The sequence below is a fragment of the Ranitomeya imitator genome, chromosome 1 (assembly GCF_032444005.1).
Source record: "Ranitomeya imitator isolate aRanImi1 chromosome 1, aRanImi1.pri, whole genome shotgun sequence".
Taxonomy (NCBI): domain Eukaryota; kingdom Metazoa; phylum Chordata; class Amphibia; order Anura; family Dendrobatidae; genus Ranitomeya; species Ranitomeya imitator.
The window spans coordinates 994,971,796-994,991,509 of NC_091282.1; the positions used below are offsets into that span (position 1 = coordinate 994,971,796).

The 19,714-nt window shown below is 44.1% G+C and overlaps 1 long non-coding RNA gene across 2 annotated transcripts in view; it reads left to right on the forward strand.

Annotated features, from left to right (window-relative positions):
* Positions 1–2,388: 2,388 nt before the first annotated feature.
* The window catches only part of LOC138658257 (uncharacterized), a 41,362-nt gene continuing 24,036 nt past the window's right edge, over positions 2,389–19,714 (forward strand). Inside the window, exons 1-3 of one of the 2 annotated variants that reach the window (XR_011317416.1) lie at positions 2,389–2,473; positions 3,473–3,708; positions 10,270–10,374. This is a non-coding gene — a long non-coding RNA (uncharacterized lncRNA). The remainder of the gene's footprint in view (positions 2,474–3,472; positions 3,709–10,269; positions 10,375–19,714) is intronic. The other variant, XR_011317417.1, reaches the window with a different exon arrangement.

Sequence of the window (19,714 nt, forward strand, 5' to 3'; positions counted from 1 at the left end):
ACATTCAATATGAGCAATGACATAAGAAAAAAAAACCAGTGGAATGGCCTCAAACAAACCAAAAAATTACATGCTGCAGAAAATGGTGCGCAATGTGTCAGCGCTGTTTTGTCTGCAGCATGTAATAACATTCAATATGAGCAATCACATAAAAAAAAGATGCTTACCGCAGTGTCACCAGGAGCCGCTCCGCCGGTGTGATGGCAAGCCTCATCCTTGTGTCCTGCCTTTGGATCACATCCTCTAGTTTTCCAACCAAATAATCGAAATGTTCCATCCTCATCCGTATATAATTGAAAAATTTCTGTGGGTTGCACCGCAACTCCAGATAGAGAGTGGACTGGACACCCCTGGTCATCCGCAGCTCATTGATTGGATGTATCCAGAATCGTCGCACTCTCCGTTGCATCCTCCGTCTTTCTGCTGCCGCCTCCTTCTCCCGCACTATGATATCCAGGCGATTCGTCTCAAATATAACGTCAGTAACCAAACTCGCAATCCTCCCAAGTACACCATCCATCCTTGCCACTAAACTAAAACCCTCAAAGATGGGCTGTAAATACAGTCAGTATATAGATTTCCCTTATTTTCCAGTAGCCAATCAAATTTTGGTGCCTCCCATTTTAACAACGGATCCGTCGTAAAAATGGATGCAAAGGATGGTAAAAACAGATGCAACGTATGCAACGCATCCAGCATTTCAACGCAACCGTTTATCGGATTTGCGACGGATCCGTCGAAATGCTGTATGCGTTGCATACGTTTTCCACTTTTTTGACGCATCCGTTTTTTCGGAAAAAAGACGTTTTTGTGACGGTTTGCAGTTAACGCTAGTGTGAAAGTAGCCTTACTGACCCAGGTCTGCTCCAGACAAACAATCGGAGTATATGGACGGGTGTGGGATCCCTCCAGCATGTGAACGGTACCGTTAGTGACTGTGACTTAACTCCTCAGCAGGGTCCAACACATCTCACGCTAGGTCCCTGCATTTTCCGTTTCTCAGCAGCATCCCTGGTAGGAATCTTCTCACATCTGGACAGGTTCTGATCATAGTCACGATCAGCTCCACTCTGCCAGCTCTCTGGTCTTGGTGGGATGCTTCCATGAGAGGATGTCGAGGGCTTCCCCTCTCGCATGTCCTCTCTTAATTCTCAATAACTGCAGACTGTCAATAACATGGCCGTACTTCCTCTTCTTGTATGTCACATCAGATTGTATATCTGACATCTTGTAACGGCATTAGGCCATGTTCACACGTTCCTGATTTCCCTGCTGTTTTTTCTGCACTAAAATCCGCAGCTCTTGGCAGAAAATGCAGGTGCGTTTTTGGTGCGTTTTTTGATGCATTTTTTGATGCGTTTTTTAGTGCGGTTTTTTATGCAGTTTTCTCTGCAGAGTCTGTGTGTTTTCTAGGAAGTTTTTTTAGTGTTAAAATGGCTAAAAATACCCTACCCCTAACCCTACCCCTAACCCTACCCCTAACCCTAACCCTACCCCTAACCCTACCCCTAACCCTACCCCTAACCCTAGTTCTAACTGTAGTGGGGGGGGGAAAAAAATAAATTCTTTATTTTATTATTGTTACTACCTATGGGGGTGATAAAGGGGGGGGTCATTTACTTTTTTTTTTATTTTGATCACTGTGATCAAAATGTGCCTGGAACGAATCTGCTGGCCGGCAGATTCGGCGGGCGCACTGCGCATGCGCCCGCCATTTTGGAAGATGGCAGCGCCCAGGGAGAAGACGGACGGACGGACACCGGGAGGCCCGGTAAGTATAAGGGGGGAGATGAGGGCACGGGGGGGGGGGGGGTTGTCAGAGCACGGGGGGTGGCATCGGAGCATGGGGGGGTGGGATTGGGGCACGGGGGGACAGCCACACTCTGCCCATGCACTTCCTGCTGCAGCGGTTCTGCACCACAAACCGCAGAAAACCCGCAGATATTTTTTTCGTCTGCGGGTTTTACTGCGGGTTTGACCCTCACAATGGAGGTCAATGGGTGCAGAACCGCTGCAGTTCCGCACAAAGAAGTGACATGGTCCTTCTTTTTTACCGCAGCTATTCAGCGCGACTTTTTTAGTGAATTTCCGCAATGTGGGCACAGCGGTTCCTGTTTTCCATAGGGTACATTGTACTGTACCCTGCATGGAAAACAGCTGCGGACCCGCAGCGGCAAAATCGCGGCGGTTCCGCAGTAAAAAACGCATTGTGTGAACATGGCCTTACTCAGGATAGGATCTCAGAGAGATGTTAATACATCTTTAAAGGAAACCAGTCAGCTGATTTATTTATATTGTTATATTGTTTACCCTCCCAGGTCACGCAGCTCCTGATGTCTGTTGTAGTCTTGAGTGCTGCAGCCAATCACTGAGCTCAGTGATTGGATACAGCGTGATCCAAGTGACATCAGTGGTGCAGACAGTAACAGACACCAGGGAAAGCGGTGGAGACTCAGCACCGGGCCAGGAGAGGGTGAGTAAAGCTCAGTTTGGGGATTTTAAACAAATTGCAGCCAATAAAGGAGCTGATGGTTCGGGCAGAATGAATCAGCTAACTGTCTCCGTTTAAGCGTGTACTCATGCTGGACCCGGGGAGGGTGCGTAAAGAAGGTCATGATTGATAAGCAGCCATGTAATTTAATTATTATAACATTCTTTAGCATCCTATACTTATTTGTATATAATATGACCTGCAGTGGTTAAATGTTAGAAATAAACTTTTTCTGTAGGGGCAAATGTCATGAACAGTCGTCAAGAAATCTGAATTTTGCAGAGCAGAACTGGAGTCACAGCCCATATAAAATGAGAGCATAAATTAGACGTGAGATACCTAGATTCAAGTTGAAAGAGGAAAGAGCAGCGGTTATTAAAGCCTGTGACTGACACGTGGAGAGTAAACATGACTGTGCCTATATTTAGTCTAGATCAGCAGCAGTAAAGGGTAGAGGGGGATTGAGCGACACGTCTCCGCAGCTGTGAACATGTCAGCGTGGATCTTGATATTAAATAATTTTTTGATAATTCATTTTAAGTACTTTGCATGATTCAGTCACATTCCCAGGCGTCAGTAAGGCAGTTGTCTGATGCATTATTTTACATAAAATAACACGCTGCTGAGCAGTCACTAGATATGTGTGAATATGAATTTCTGAATTCCCACCTGCATTTTACATCTAAATGTGCGAATCCGGCCTTAAGGTATCTCACTATGTAAGTAATAGGATGCAGGTATCATTGCCGGAGAAAGCCAACAAGTTCATTTTATTCTCTAACCGTAGATTCTGAATATTACTAGCACTTTAACCACAACTAATAAATATAATATACATTGACATGACAGCACTGCTTTCAGTTCATTACAACTGGTGTAACTTTCTGAAAATATGGCTGTTTCATTCTGATTTTATCTTCAGTGTACATCACAGCCCAGGTCCACATAGAGACTTGACTATTAATACAGGAACATTTGCAGGTCTCTTACAGCCTGGCGGGATCCATATAATGCTCAGAAATCAGCAGGACTGCATTTCAGTAACGGTAAATTTCCCACAGGATATTACTATAAACTCATAAGCTAAACAATGGAAATCACCATTGGAAACTCTGACCCCTGGATCCCAACCTTTTAGGCCTTGCTCACATCACTGCACAAAAAATTGCTCTTGAAAAGTTAGATTGAACCATATGGATACCACTCATCTATGTCATGTGAGTACTATGCGATTGTGCACATTTTTCCTCATCATCTGTATGACATGCGTATGTAATCCATATGCAATGCGTTTTTAACATCATGAATGTAATCTATGTAATATAAAGCTAATTTGCAAATCGATAAAACAATCTTATATACCAAGATAGATAGATAGATAGATAGATAGATAGATAGATACAGTACAGTGGAGAAAATAAGTATTTGATACACTGCCGATTTGGCAAGTTTTCCCACCTACAAAGAAAGGAGAGGTCTGCAATTTTTATCGTAGTTACACTTCAACTGTGAGAGACAGAATCTAAAAAAAATCCAGAAAATCACATTGTATGATTTTTGCATAATTTGCATTTTATTGCATGTGCAGCGCCCCAGAGATCTGGTCGTTGCAGTATGTCACTCTGCCACTAAGGGGAGTGATGGTACGTCTGATGGCACTGAAGGAATTCCACTGACCAGGTATCACCAGCACACATTACACTTCACACTCTGGCCACTAGGGGGAGCAAAAGGCTTTATTTATTGGGCCCCTCCTCACACTGGTAAAACTAGGGGTTGGATAGAAAGTTAGTCAGAAGCTGACTGGGTTGGATTCAGGCAACATCCCGTGGCAGGGGGTGTTGCAGGGAGAAGACACAGGGGGGTCCCTGTCAGGTGTGGGAACCTGGCAGGCACCTAGCGACCAGAACAGAATGTTACCAAACCGCGCCTGCACACCCCGCGGCGGTATCCTAAGAAAGAGACACGAAGCGAAGGATATTGTGAGACAGTGAGAAACGAGATCAAGCACAAAGGAGAGTCAGTAGGAGTCGTGCCGTGAGACCGAGGCAACATCCTACTGAGGCGCGTAGCCGGTGGCCGGAACACCGAGGGAGTAACTGACTCTACGCCTTACTTCAAACTCCGCAGGACAGTTAATTATAGGTTGGCTGTCTAACCTAAACACCTAGGAAGACATAGGGGGCAACAGTGGGAGAGGGGCGACTCTAGGGTCCCGGAAGACTTCCATGCCTTCCTGTCATACGGGTGCGTCCTAGCCATAACATACCTGGGGGACGTTGAACTAGAAACATCTGGAACATATTAGAAAGAACGAACGAACGAACGAGAACAGAAGTTGTGAGGACTATTCCGGATGCTCAGCAGGGTAGCACTACAACACACAGGCGCTATTGGTAGGCAACGATTTCCACCTGCAAAGGGAATTCTGGAAGTGCCCATCGGACCGGTCGGTCTCAGGTAGCCCTGTTAAGCGTGCTCTGGATTGCGGATCCTGAAGTCTTCAGTAAAGAGGTGAAGAGACTGCAACCTTGTGTCCTCGTTATTGACTGCACCTCACACCATCACCATCCACCTTACTGGGAAGCCCTGGGGACATACTTCACCTGTGGGAAGGTATACCATCTAGCTGCCATTCCATCACCCCAGCGGACCCCACAGCAGCGTCGGTCGCCCTGACCGAACACCACAGGTGGCGTCCCGAACCCCTGACAGACTGTACCACCTTTATTGGACGCCCCTTAGCAGGGTCACGGACCGGGTCTAGCCACCGTGACAGCTCCAGAACCGAACCAGAAGAGGCCCGGTACCGAGAACGCATGGCCCTGTGTCTGGGGGCGATCCACATGAAATAAGTATTTGATACAATAAATAAAATTGTATTTGATACAAAAGAAAAACATAAGTTAATATTTGGTACAGAAACCTTTCTTTGCAATTACAGAATTCAGCCTTTTCCTGTAGTTCTTGACCAAGTTTGCACATACCGCCGCAGGGATTTTGGCCCACTGCTCCATACAGATCTTCTCCAGATTTTTCACGTTTCAGGGCTGTCGCTTGGCAACACTGATTTTCAGCTCCCTCCAAAGATCCTGTATTGGCTTCAGGTCTGCAGACTGGTTTGGTCACTCCAGGACCTTGAAATGCTTCTTACCTAACCACTCCTTAGTTGCCCGGGCTATGTGTTTCCAGTCATTGTCATGCTGGAAGACTGAGCCATTATCCATCTTCAATGCTCTTACTGATGGAAGGAGATTCATGACCCCATCCATCCTCCCTTCAATACGGTGAAGTCATCCTATCACCATGCTTCACTGTTGGGATGGTGTTCGTGGGGTTGTACTCTATTGTGTTCTCATCTGACCACATGACCCTTTCCCATACCTGATTTGGATCATGGAGATGGTCATTGGCGAACTTCAAATGGACCTGGACATGTGCTGGAGTGAGCAGGGGGACCTTGTGTGCCCTGCAGGATTTTAATCCATGACATCGAAGTGTGTTACTAACAGTAATGCTTGAGACTGTGGTCGCAGCTCTCTTCAGGTCATTAACAAGGTCTTCATGAATAGTTCTTGACTGATTCCTGACCTTTCTCAGAATTATCCTTTCCCCAGAAGGCGAGATTTTACATGGAACCCAAGACCAAGGAAGATTGACAGTCATCTTGTGTTTCTTCCATTTTTTTATAATTGTGCCAACATTTGTTGCCTTCTCACCAAGCTGCTTGCCTCTTGTCCTGTAATCCATCCTAGCCTTGTGCAGGTCTACAATTTTGTCCCTGGAGTCCTTAGACAGCTCTTTGGTCTTGGTCATGGTGGAGAGGTTGGAGTGTGATTTATAGAGCGTGTGGACATGTGTCCTTTATACAGGTATCGAGTTCAAACAGGTGCAATTAATACAGGTAATGAGTGCAGAGTAGGAGGGCTTCTTAAAGAAAAACTAACAGGACTGTGCACTAAAATGTAATTTATTTATTTTAAAATCATACAATGTGATTTTCTTATTTTTATTTTTAGATTCTATCTCTCACAGTTGAAGTGTACATATGATAAAAATTGCAAACCTCTCCATTCTTTGTAGTTGGGAAAACTTGCAAAAATCGGCAGTGTATCAAATACTTATTTTCCCCACTGTATGTAGGATAAATAAGTACCGTATATACTCGAGTATAAGCCGACCCGAGTATAAGCCGACCCCCCTAATTTTGCCACAAAAAACTGGGAAAACTTATTGACTCGAGTATAAGCCTAGGGTGGAAATGCAGCAGCTACAGGTGAATTTCAATAATAAAAATAGATCATTATTTCCCCATAGCTGTGCCATATAGTGCTCTGCGCCGTTCATTATTGCCCTATAGCTCTGCCCCATATAGTGCTCTGCACCATTCATTATTGCCCTATAGCTGTGCCCCATATAGTGCTCTGCACCGTTCATTATTGCCCTATAGCTCTGCCCCATATAGTGCTCTGCACCATTCATTATTGCCCTATAGCTGTGCCCCATATAGTGCTCTGCGCCGTTCATTATTGCCCTATAGCTCTGCCCCATATAGTGCTCTTGCACCGTTCATTATTGCCCTATAGCTCTGCCCCATATAGTGCTCTGCACCGTTCATTATTGCCCTATAGCTCTGCCCCATATAGTGCTCTTGCACCGTTCATATTGCCCCATAGAAAGCTCTGCCCCATATAGTGCTCTTGCACCGTTCATATTGCCCCATGGAAAGCTCTGCCATTGTCGCTGCTGCTGCAGTAAAAAAAAAAAAAAACACATACTCACCTCTTTTGCTTGCAGCTCCCGGCGTCTCGTTCCGGCGTCCGGTCCCGGCGTCTCTCTGCTCTGACTGATCAGGCAGAGGGCGCCGCGCACACTATATGCGTCATCGCGCCCTCTGACCTGAACAGTCAGAGCGCAGAGACGCCGGGAAGATGGAGCGGCGCCGGGAAGATGGAGCGGCGCCCGGCGGCTGGAACGCGGACAGGTGAATATTACATACTTACCTGGTCCTGGCGTCCGGCTCCTTCTCCAGACAGCTGGTCTTCGGTGCCGCAGCTTCTTCCTCTATCAGCGGTCACCGTTACCGCTGATTAGAGAAATGAATACGCGGCTCCACCCCTATGGGAGGTGGAGCCGCCTATTCATTTCTCTAATGAGCGGTCCCACGTGACCGCTGATAGAGGAAGAACTGCAGCACTGAAGACCGTGGGACAGCAGGGGGAGCGCCAGGATCACTGGAAGCAGGTAAGTATGCCTCAGCGCCCTCTCCCCCTCACCCGCCGACCCCACCACCGACCGTGACTCGAGTATAAGCCGAGAGGGGCACTTTCAGCCCAAAATTTTGGGCTGAAAAGCTCGGCCTATACTCGAGTATATACGGTAGATTGAATAGATGTATATGTATTTTTTTAGGCTTATTTAACCTATTAAACAAATAATTAAAAAAATGACGTGGGGTCCCCTCTATTTTTGATAACCAGCCTTTGTAAAGCAGAGTTGGGGCTTATATCATCAGGCTGGGATGGTCCCTGGTTATTGCACCCTTTCCAGCCTAAAAATACAAGCCCGCATCCACCCCAGAATTGGCGCATCACATTAGAGACTCCAATTCTGGTGGTTTGCACGGTTTTTACAAATTGCCCTGGTGTGGTAGCAATCAGGTTAATGTGTAATGTTTATGTGTAATGTCAGCTGGCATAAACCCCTAAGGTTAGTAATGGAGAGGTGTCTATCAGACACCTCTATTACTAATCTACTAAGGTAAAAGACAAAAAAAATGTATTTAATAAAAAAAATTACTTGGAATCCGAAGTAGTCCACAAAAGGGAACGTGAAAGAGAGAATTAAATAAATAAAGAGAAGACACAGCCCCTCTGTGAGATCTTTTGGAATACCTGGGGTGGACCCGTAGATCCACGACAACGAACCTCCCAAGGGTGAGATGACCAGGTAGACCACCCCCTATACAGGGAGCTTTAGGGGCAGACCCAAGGGAGACTATTGCCGCAGAAGCTGGAACCCAGAGACAGGTAGTAGGAGGTACAAAATAAAGAAGCTGGGCGTAGGACAGACAGAACGGGGTAAGATGAAGTACAGTTAGGTAAGAGCTGGGTTCAGGTGAGACCAAAGGAGCACTGGAAAGGGGAAGACACAAAGGATGCAGGACAGGACAGACACCAGACTAACAGAGTACGGAACGGACACTGGGAAGGCTGGACTGGATGAGGAGACAAGGAAGCCTTGAAAAGGCAGAGAAGCTGAACTGGCTGAACAGAGCGGAGACTCAGAACAGGCAGTGCAAAGACAAAGGTGGACCTGAGTCACGGAAGCACAAATGACAGACAGGTAAGGAGCAGAGGAAGGAATCGCCATAAATACATGGAGTGCTGAAGGACTTCCGGGTCACGGTCCTCCAGGATCACAGAGAGGAGATACCGAGCGCCTGTAAATCAGAAAGAGGAAGTGCTGGAGTGGGCAGTGCTCACGCGCACTCGACGAGAACCAGGGAGCGGAGAAGAATGAAGGAGAGGACGCACGCCTGCAGGAGGAGAGCGCCACAGCGGGTAAGTATGAGCGGTGGGAGCGGCAGTGGTTTCGGCACCAGGCACGGCCGCAGAAGGAGTGGCTGTGACACCCTCATTCACCAAATTATGATTTTAAAAAATCCCTGCAGCTCTGACGTAGATCCCTGCAGCTCTGACGTAGTCCATTGGGGTTCCCACCACATCCAGCTCTTCTGTACTGCAACCTGTGAAGTGTCGTTCTGAGAACGATATTTCATAGGTCACTCCCAGTCATGTCTCATGCTCAATGACTTCAATAACTCAGTAACATCATCACTCATGAGATATGACCTCCTCTATGAGACTCAGCAACTCTGATGAGCGGAGTAGTTACTGACTTCACCTCTGTTCAGATCGGCCAACTTTGATTCAGTACTGCAACCTATTGAGCGTTGTTTTGACGAACGATGATGTTACTGAGTTACTGAAGTCATTGAGCATGAGACATGACTGGGAGTGACCTATGAAATGTTCTCAGATGCTCCATAGGTTGCAGTACAGAAGCACTGGACATCGTGGGAACCTGTCACGGATGTGTCTAAGGGTGCGGACCGTTGCATCTGTCTGCAGAAGGTATCAGCATTTTGCTTTGCAGTCTTCTGCCTGGTCCATCTGACACTAGAACCCAGTGGCCACCTCCCCCAGCTCTAATGGTCACACCTGGAATTGGGTGTTTATATCTCCCATCTTGCTGTTGGGAGTTGCGGGTGATATTTTCTATTTGTACTTCCCTGTTGAGGCTTGGAGCTGCAGCAGTAGGCTAGTGTTCTCTTTGGAGTTTGAAGGTTGATTGTGTTTCTCTCTGAGTCTATTTACATTAACTTTCCCCTTGTTTTGTGTATCCTAGCTGTCTTTAGTGTTAGTGGGGTTTGACTAGCGCACCCCTTCCTTCCCTAGGCAGGGCTTACCGCTAGGGTCTGACATGGACTAGGTATCCTGCTTGGTGATAGGTGTGGAACCTATTTAGGGTCTCTTAGGGCAGACAGGGTGATTTTACATCTGCCTAGGGGTCTCCACTTCTCCACTTCCCCGCTTCCCTAGTGTTGCGTCCCCCTTCCCCTTACCCCTTTGTGTTGTACTTAGTCTGTCCTACACTGTGTGTGTGACAGAACCCCAATGGACTATGCCAGAGTTGCTGTTATTTTTTTAAATAATAAATTGATGAATGAGGGTCTGGGTCTTATTTATTTAATTCTCTCTTTTTATGTCTTTCAGATTCCCATTTGTGGAATACTTCGAATTTCCAGAACTACTTCGGATCTTCTTGGATTTTTTCATTTCAATTATTATTATTTTTTTTTATAAATTGGTGAAATATTAGTGGGTATTTTTTTTAAACTTAGTGGGTTTATTAATGGGGGTGTCTGTTAGATGTCTCTCCATTACTAACTGCAAGGTTTGATGCCAGCAGACATTACACAGCTGACATCAATCCCATAGCCCATAACCCTGATTGCCACTGCACCAGGGCAATCAGGAAGAGCTGGGTAAAGTGCCAGAATTGGCACCTCTAATGCAACGCACCATTTCTGTAAGTACTGGAAGAAAGTACACCAGTAACAATAGGTTATTGAGAGGATTTTTTAGTGGACAGTATTTTGGGTCCATTATTTAAGAGCGACCAAAAGAGCCTGAGTGGAAAAGGTCACACCCATACATTCCAGCCCGGGGTTTGCTCATCTAATAACAGACAGCTTTCTAGTTCAGCAATGTGGGGTGTTAGGAGTTGATAAAATCCACTGATTTTGGCATGACCATCTGATGTAGAAGAAGGACTTCCAACTAGAGATGAGTGAATTGATTCCAAATTATTCAAATTTGCTACAAAATTATTAGAAAAATAATAAAATTCTGACAAATTGTTCAGTATTGCTTAGCCATATGGTGAGAATCGTGAGGGACGGAGCGCTATTTGCCTCCTGGAGCTCAGATTTTGCTAGAATAGTTTGCAGACTCCATATACAGAGCCCATGAGTGCTAGAAAAGCAAAATCCCCCATTAAGTGACTCCATTTTGGAAATTATACCCCTGTGGGAATTTATCTACAGGTGTAGTGACAATTTTGACTCCATGGGTGTTTTCCAGAAACAAGCAGCAGTGGATGTGGCTCATTGCAGTCACAAGTACATTGTAGCTACCAGTACGTTGTACTGCCCACACTGCGGTGAAATAGGCGGCTGCCATCATTACAGAAATGTCAAACATGTGGACGCTAAATGTGGTCTAGGCACACTAGGGCTCAGAACGGAGTTGGGCATTTGGATTTGGGAACCCAGAATTTGCTGAAATTTTTGGGGGAGGTGAAGAGCTATAGCGCTTTTCCAGATCCTTTGTACTACGAGAAACGTGGAAGCTCCGTTACAGATGACGGAGCTGAACGAGGACTTGCTTTTTTTGTGGACTGAGTTGAAGCTTTTGTTGGGAACATTTTACATATTTGGGATCACATTTATTTGGTGCCGTGCATCAGTTTTCCATTTAAATCTCCAAGTGACATAATTCAGATGAAATCCCCAAGGTATCTATTCACTATAATGAGGCAGCAGATTTACTCTGGAATCTGTCTGGCCTCTGTTCAGCACAAAACTGTGGCGGACCGTGCTTTTAAGCACACTTTAACAGATAGACACTGCCGGATCATAGGCGACCATATGGCGTCCACAGTGACTCTATCTGTCTCATTATAGGGAATCTTCCACCGGGGGTTCCATCTAAATCACATATTTCAGAGATTTACACGGAAATCCTGGTGTAAGCGCTCAGTGTAGAGCATAGGACAAATATGAATCAACGGCAGGTGAAAATTTTATTTTATTTATTTTACGCCATTTCTCATGCGGTAAAAGTGATTAGACGACTTTATTCTTCGGGTCGGTGCAACTACAGCGATATCAGATTTATATTAGGTTTTTATGTTTGGCTGCTGTCACACACTAAAAGACTCTTTTTATTGCAAAAACAAGTTTGTGCATCGCCATATTTTGATAAGTATAATTTTTCCATATTTCGGCTGACAGTCATGTGAGGGTTTGTTTTTTGTGGGACAACTTGACGTTTTTATTGGTACCATTTTCGTGCACATGACATTTCTTTTTTCTATTACGATTTTTGGGAGGAAGAATTAAAAAAAATAAATACTAAAATTGTATAGGGGTCTAAGGGGTATCGTTTCTCCTTATGGAGAGTGACATACCATCTCTGGCTTGTCAATGTAAGGAGGCTTATTCGCCATGCAATGCTCCTCTGGGAAATATAATATGCAAATTGCCTCTTCTGAGAAAAAGAGGACAAACTCTATAGCGCCACCTGTTGGAAGTAGCGATCCTACAAGTCACAATCAACCCTTTAAAGAGTCGTGCAATATGACTTAGGATAAAAGCCAAATCAGTATCTCAATTCGCAGACACGGGGGTTTCGGGCTGTTGGCCCTCGTCAGTGCGAAGCATGAGAACTAATTTGGCTAGGTGAGAGGCTCTGGACTGGGGTCTAAGGCCGGCCTCACACTCAGCGTATAAAAATACGGTCCCTTATTTACGGCCATAATACGCAGAAAAGTCCCCAAAATAGTGATCCGTATGTCATCCGTAGGCAGGGTGTGTCAGCGTATTTTGCGCATGGCATCCTCCGTATGTAATCCGTATGGCATCCGTACTGCGAGATTTTCTCGCAGGCTTGCAAAACCGACATACGGACATACAATGGATCCATGGGCTCAAATAATCGTAAAAACATATACAGTATACTGTGTGTGTATATATAATATATATATGTATATATATATATATATATATATGTATATATATATAAATATATGTCAGTGAGACACAAATATATATATTAAAAAAAAGTAAAAAGCACTGGCGCTCCTGATAGTCCCTAGTGGGGAAACAAAATTGCTGAATGTAGAGTGCTGCTGGTAATTGTGACAGGTTCTGTGTAGACCTGTAAAGTATATAAAATGAAAAAGAGTGGTATTCACCTGCGCTGTCTACAAAAACGAACAATATGATGAAAAATAGATGAATAAATGAATAAGAGAGCACTTACTTAATGAGTAATCATTGGTTATGCAGTGGATGTTGTAATAGGTCCTTAACCCCTTTACCCCCAAGGGTGGTTTGCACGTTAATGACCGGGCCAATTTTTACAATTCTGACCACTGTCCCTTTATGAGGTTATAATTCTGGAACGCTTCAACGGATCCCAGTGAATCTGACATTGTTTTCTCGTGACATATTGTACTTCATGACAATGGTAAAAATTCTTTGATAGTACCTGCGTTTATTTGTGAAAAAAAACGGAAATTTGGCGAAAATTATGAAAATTTTGCAATTTTCCAACTTTTAATTTTTATGCAATTAAATCACAGAGATATGTCACACAAAATACTTAAGTAACATTTCCCACATGTCTACTTTACATCAGCACAATTTTGGAACCAAAATTTTTTTTTGTTAGGGAGTTATAAGGGTGAAAAGTTGACCAGCAATTTCTCATTTCTACAACACCATTTTTTTTTTAGGGACCACATCTCATTTGAAGTCATTTTGAGGGGTCTATATGATAGAAAATACCCAAGTGTGACACCATTCTAAATACTACACCCCTCAAGGTGCTCAAAACCACATTCAAGAAGTTTATTAACCCTTCTGGTGCTTCACAGGAATTTTTTGAATGTTTAAATAAAAATGTACATTTAACTTTTTTTCACAAAAAATTTAATTCAGCTCCAATTTGTTTTATTTTACCAAGGGTAACAGGAGAAAATGGACCGCAAACATTGTTGTACAATTTGTCCTGAGTACGCCAATACCCCACATGTGGGGGTAAACCACTGTTTGGGCGCATGGCACAGCTCGGAAGCGAAGGAGCGCTGTTTGACTTTTCAATGCAAAATTGACTGGAATTGAGATGGGACGCCATGTTTGGTTTGGAGAGCCCCTGATGTGCCTAAACATTGAAACCCCCCACAAGTGACACCATTTTGGAAAGTAGACCCCCTAAGGAACTTATCTAGAGGTGTGGTGAGCACTTTGACCCACCAAGTGCTTCACAGAAGTTTATAATGTAGAACCGTAAAAATAAAAAATCATATTTTTTCACAAAAATTATCTTTTCGCCCCCAATTTTTTATTTTTCCAAGGCTAAGAGAAGAAATTGGACCCCAAAAGTTGTTGTACAATTTGTCCTGAGTATGCTGATACCCCATATGTGGGGGTAAACCACTGTTTGGGCGGATGGGAGAGCTCGGAAGGGAAGGAGCGCCGTTTGACTTTTCAATGCAAAATTGACAGGAATTGAGATGGGACGCCATGTTGCGTTTGGAGAGCCACTGATGTGCCTAAACATTGAAACCCCACACAAGTGACACCATTTTGGAAAGTAGACCCCCTAAGGAACTTATCTAGAGGTGTGGTGAGCACTTTGACCCACCAAGTGCTTCACAGAAGTTTATAATGCAGAACCGTAAAAATAAAAAATCATATTTTTTCACAAAAATTATCTTTTTGCCCCCAATTTTTTATTTTCCCAAGGGTCACAGAAGAATTTGGACCCCAAAAGTTGTTGTACAATTTGTCCTGAGTACGCTGATACCCCATATGTGGGGGTAAACCACTGCTTGGGCGGATGGGAGAGCTCGGAAAGGAAGGAGCGCCGTTTGACTTTTCAATGCAAAATTGACAGGAATTGAGATGAGACGCCATGTTGCGTTTGCAGAGCCCCTAATGTACCTAAACAGTAGAAACCCCCCACAAGTGACACCATTTTGGAAAGTAGACCCCCTAAGGAACTTATCTAGATGTGTGGTGAGCGCTTTGACCCACCAAGGGCTTCACAGAAGTTTATAATGGAGAGCCGTAAAAATAAAACAAAAATTTTTTCCCACAAAAATTATTTTTTAGCCCCCAGTTTTGTATTTTCCCAAGGGTAACAGGAGAAATTGGACCCCAAAATTTGTTGTCCAATTTGTCCTGAGTGCGCTGGTACCCCATATGTGGGGGGAAACCACTGTTTGGGCGCATGGGAGGGCTCGGAAGGGAAGGAGTGCCATTTGAATGCAGACTTAGATGGAATGGTCTGCAGGTGTCACATTGCGTTTGCAGAGCCCCTAATGTACCTAAACAGTAGAAACCCCCCCACAAGTGACACCATTTTGGAAAGTAGACCCCCTAAGGAACTTATCTAGTTGTGTGGTGAGCGCTTTGACCCACCAAGGGCTTCACAGAAGTTTATAATGGAGAGCCGTAAAAATAAAACAAAACTTTTTTCCCACAAAAATTATTTTTTAGCCCCCAGTTTTGTATTTTCCCGAAGGTAACAGGAGAAATTGGACCCCAAAATTTGTTGTCCAATTTGTCTTGAGTGCGCTGATACCCCATATGTGGGGGGGAACCACTGTTTGGGCGCATGGGAGGGCTCGGAAGGGAAGGAGCTCCATTTGGAATGCAGACTTAGATGGAATGGTCTGCAGGTGTCACATTGCATTTGCAGAGCCCCTAATGTACCTAAACAGTAGAAACCCCCCACAAGTGACACCATTTTGGAAACTAGACCCCCCAGGGAACTTATCTAGTTGTGTTGTGAGAACTTTGAACCCCCAAGTGTTTTACTACAGTTTATAACGCAGAGCCGTAAAAATAAAAAATCTTTTTTTTTTCTACAAAAATTATTTTTTAGCCCTCAGTTTTGTATTTTCCCAAGGGTAACAGGAGAAATTGGACCACAACAGTTGTTGTCCTATTTGTCCTGAGTACGTTGGTACCCCATATGTTGGGGTAAACCCCTGTTTGGGCACACGGGAGAGCTCGGAAGGGAAGAAGCACTGTTTTACTTTTTCAATGCAGAATTGGCTGGAATTGAGATTGGACGCCATGTCGTGTTTGGAGAGCCCTGATGTGCCTAAACAGTGGAAACCCCCAAATTATAACTGAAACCCTAATCCAAACACACCCCTAACCCTAATTCCAATGGTAATCCTAACCACACCTCTAACCCTGACACACCCTTAACCCTAATCCCAACCCTATTCCCAACTGTAAATGTAATCTAAACCCTAACTGTAACTTTAGCCCCAACCCAAACTGTAGCCCTAGCCCTAGCCCTAGCCCTAACCCTAGCCCCAACCCTAACCCTAGCCCTAACCCTAGCCCTAACCCTAGCCCTAACCTTAGCCCTAATGGGAAAATGGAAATAAATACATTTTTTTAATTTTTCCCTAACTAAGGTGGTGATGAAGGGGGGTTTGATTTACTTTTATAGTGGGTTTTTTAGCAGATTTTTATGATTGGCAGCCTTCACACAATGAAAGACGCTTTTTATTGCAACAAATATTTTTTGCATTACCACATTTTGAGAGCTATAATTTTTCCATATTTTGGTCCACAGAGTCATGTGAGGTCTTGTTTTTTGCGGGACGAGTTGACGTTTTTATTGGCAGCATTTTCGGGCACGTGACATTTTTTGATCACTTTTTATTCCGATTTTTGTGAGGCAGAATGACCAAAAACCAGCTATTCATGAATTTCTTTTGGGGGAGGCGTTTATACCGTTCCGCGTTTGGTAAAATTGATAAAGCAGTTTTATTCTTCGGGTCAGTACGATTACAGCGACACCTCATTTATATCATTTTTTTATGTTTTGGCGCTTTTATACGATAAAAACTATTTTATAGAAAAAATAATTATTTTCGCATCGCTTTATTCTCAGGACTATAACTTTTTTATTTTTTTGCTGATGATGCTGTATGGTGGCTCGTTTTTTGCGGGACAAGATGACGCTTTCAGCGGTACCATGGTTATTTATATATGTCTTTTTGATCGCGTGTTATTCCACTTTTTGTTCGGCAGTATGATAATAAAGCGTTGTTTTTTGCCTCTTTTTTTTTTTCTTACGGTGTTTACTGAAGGGGTTAACTCGTGGGCCAGTTTTATAGGTCGGGCCGTTACGGACGCGGCGATACTAAATATATGTACTTCTATTGTTTTTTTTTTATTTATTTAGATAAAGAAATATATTTATGGGAATAATATTTTTTTTTTTTTCATTATTTATGAATATTTTTTTTAATTTTTTTTTACACATTTGGAAACATTTTTTTTTACTTTTTTACTTTGTCCCAGGGGGGGACATCACAGATCGGTGATCTGACAGTTTGCACAGCACTCTGTCAGATCACCGATCTGACTTGCAGCACTGCAGGCTTCACAGTGCCTGCTCTGAGCAGGCTCTGTGAAGCCACCTCCCTCCCTGCAGGACCCGGATCCGCGGCCATCTTGGATCCGGGTCTGGAGCAGGCAGGGAGGGAGGTAAGACCCTCGCAGCAACGCGATCACATCGCGTTGCTGCGGGGGGCTCAGGGAAGCCCGCAGGGAGCCCCCTCCCTGCGCGATGGTTCCCTGCACCGCCGGCACATCGCGATCATCTTTGATCGCGGTGTGCCAGGGGTTAATGTGCCGGGGGCGGTCCGTGACCACTCCTGGCACATAGTGCCAGATGTCAGCTGCGATAGGCAGCTGACACCCGGCCGCGATCGGCCGCGCTCCCCCCGTGAGCGCCGCCGATCGCGCTGGACGTACTATCCCGTCCGTGGTCATAGGGGCCCACCTCGACGGGATAGTACGTCTGATGTCAGAAAGGGGTTAAAGTACTACCAGAATCTTAGGGGAATGAGGAGAGAAAAAAAAAAAGGGTAAATGTTTGTATTGGTGAATATAGTGAGACTAAATAGATTTATAATATATACTCACTCACATATTAAATGGAAATGTGCAATGAAGAGACGTGAACTCTGTGTATCTGCAATTGAAGCGGGTATTGTGATGACCACGGTTGCTTAATCTTCAGAGGTTTATAATAGATGCCCCTGCTTAAATAAATGTACAACCTTTATAGGTGTGGTTTTAAATAAATGTGGTCTAGTTTTCCCAGTACACAATAAACTTACTGCTGGTGGGAGTAGCGCAGGATTCCGTTAGGTTAAGGTAGTAAGATGACCATCAGGTGGTGGCTAACAAGGATTACTGTGATTAGAATTGATTGCCCATATGTTGAGATGAGGAGAAATGCTCCCCTAGTATGTTGGAGCACTAATATGCCACAATTGCTATGTGCACATAAAATATGGTGTACTCACTGCGGTGCTGAGTGCGGAGGGAAACGGTTCCGGAAAGTCTGAGCCACCGCTAGGAGTACCGCTATGACAGAGCGGTGGGTTAAGGAGAGAGTGGCGGCAGAAGCCGTGCGACCGCGAGACCTCGCGTGCCCCGGCCGGTTGCAGCGCTGAGGTAGCGGTCGGGATGGGTGGGGGCGGAGCTACTGGTGGCGTCACCACGCTACGGGGCTAAAGAGGACAGGTGTGCTAGTATAGCTAGTCAGCAAACCAATGCATTTCAAGGGCTCTGGCCCTTTTCATCAGGGTTAATGCTGACAGCATGTCTTCCTGCTTTTTTTTATAGTGATATGCCCTCCCCTCTTATGTGTAATTGCTGCCAGTGCTGATTCAATTAGTGAATCGTATCTTTAATTGGATGATTGTTTGTGCACCAATGCAGAAAGTTGTTGATATGTAATTAGGTATTGAGCTGTGGAACTCAATTGAATTGTCTGTTGGTTGGGAATTAAAGTGTATAAACAGGTGAATTAAGAACTGGGAAAGTGTTTAAAAGGGGAAAAAATTCTTTATTGATTATAGTAAAAAGCTTAAAAAGTATATCTGTATATACTGCATTTAAAAATGAAAAAACTAATAAAATCTTGTGTCTTAATTAGACTGACTGAACATATAACCACATCAGTATGTGTGGAGTTATAAATGTACACAAATATTAAGAATACATAAAATGTGTCATTTTATGTATGAAATATAAAATATTAGAGCTCTATAACCCTTGTTAGACACTTGCCTCTATGTATAGTCACCCATTAATAATGTTAGCCCGGGGTATTCGTCGAGCTCCATCGTTTTAGCCTGTGTTCAAAACGGATGATGTTATTATTGACGTAAAAAAAAGGCATAAAGTTCAATTTCCTGATTTAGCCCTGCCAGGCTGTCAAGGGAGAAGATCCATTTAGATTCAATTCTTGACATGGTTTTGATGTAGCGGCCACCCCTTGGGTTCTTAGGTACAGTTTGGATACCGTAAAAGGAGATCCCCTCACATGATTTATTGTGTTTCTCATAGAAGTGTCGGGATAAAGGATGACCTTTGAAACCCTTTTTGATATTGTTCAGATGTTCCTTTATACGGACCTTTAGGGGTCTTTTCGTGCGCCCGACATAAATTTTCTCGCATGGGCAACTAAGGATATAGATGACCCCTACAGAGTCACATGTGATTGAGGACTTAATGGGATATTCATGAGTGTTATTTGCATCTGTAAAAGACGTGTATATTTTTCTGCCACATTTTGTGTGCTTGCAGCAGAAACATTTGCCACATGATTTGAACCCCATAGTTTTAGTAGTTGATGCCTTGTTTGTATTTGTGAGATTGCTTAATACTGGTTTAGTGGTGGGAGCAAGCAGAAGGCCCAAGTTTTGGGCTTTTGTATATACAAATCTTGGATTTTGCGGTAAAAGATCCCCAATATGTTTATCGCCCTGTAATATAGGTCAATGTTTCCGGATTATATTATTGAACTTTTTATACCCGGGATAAAA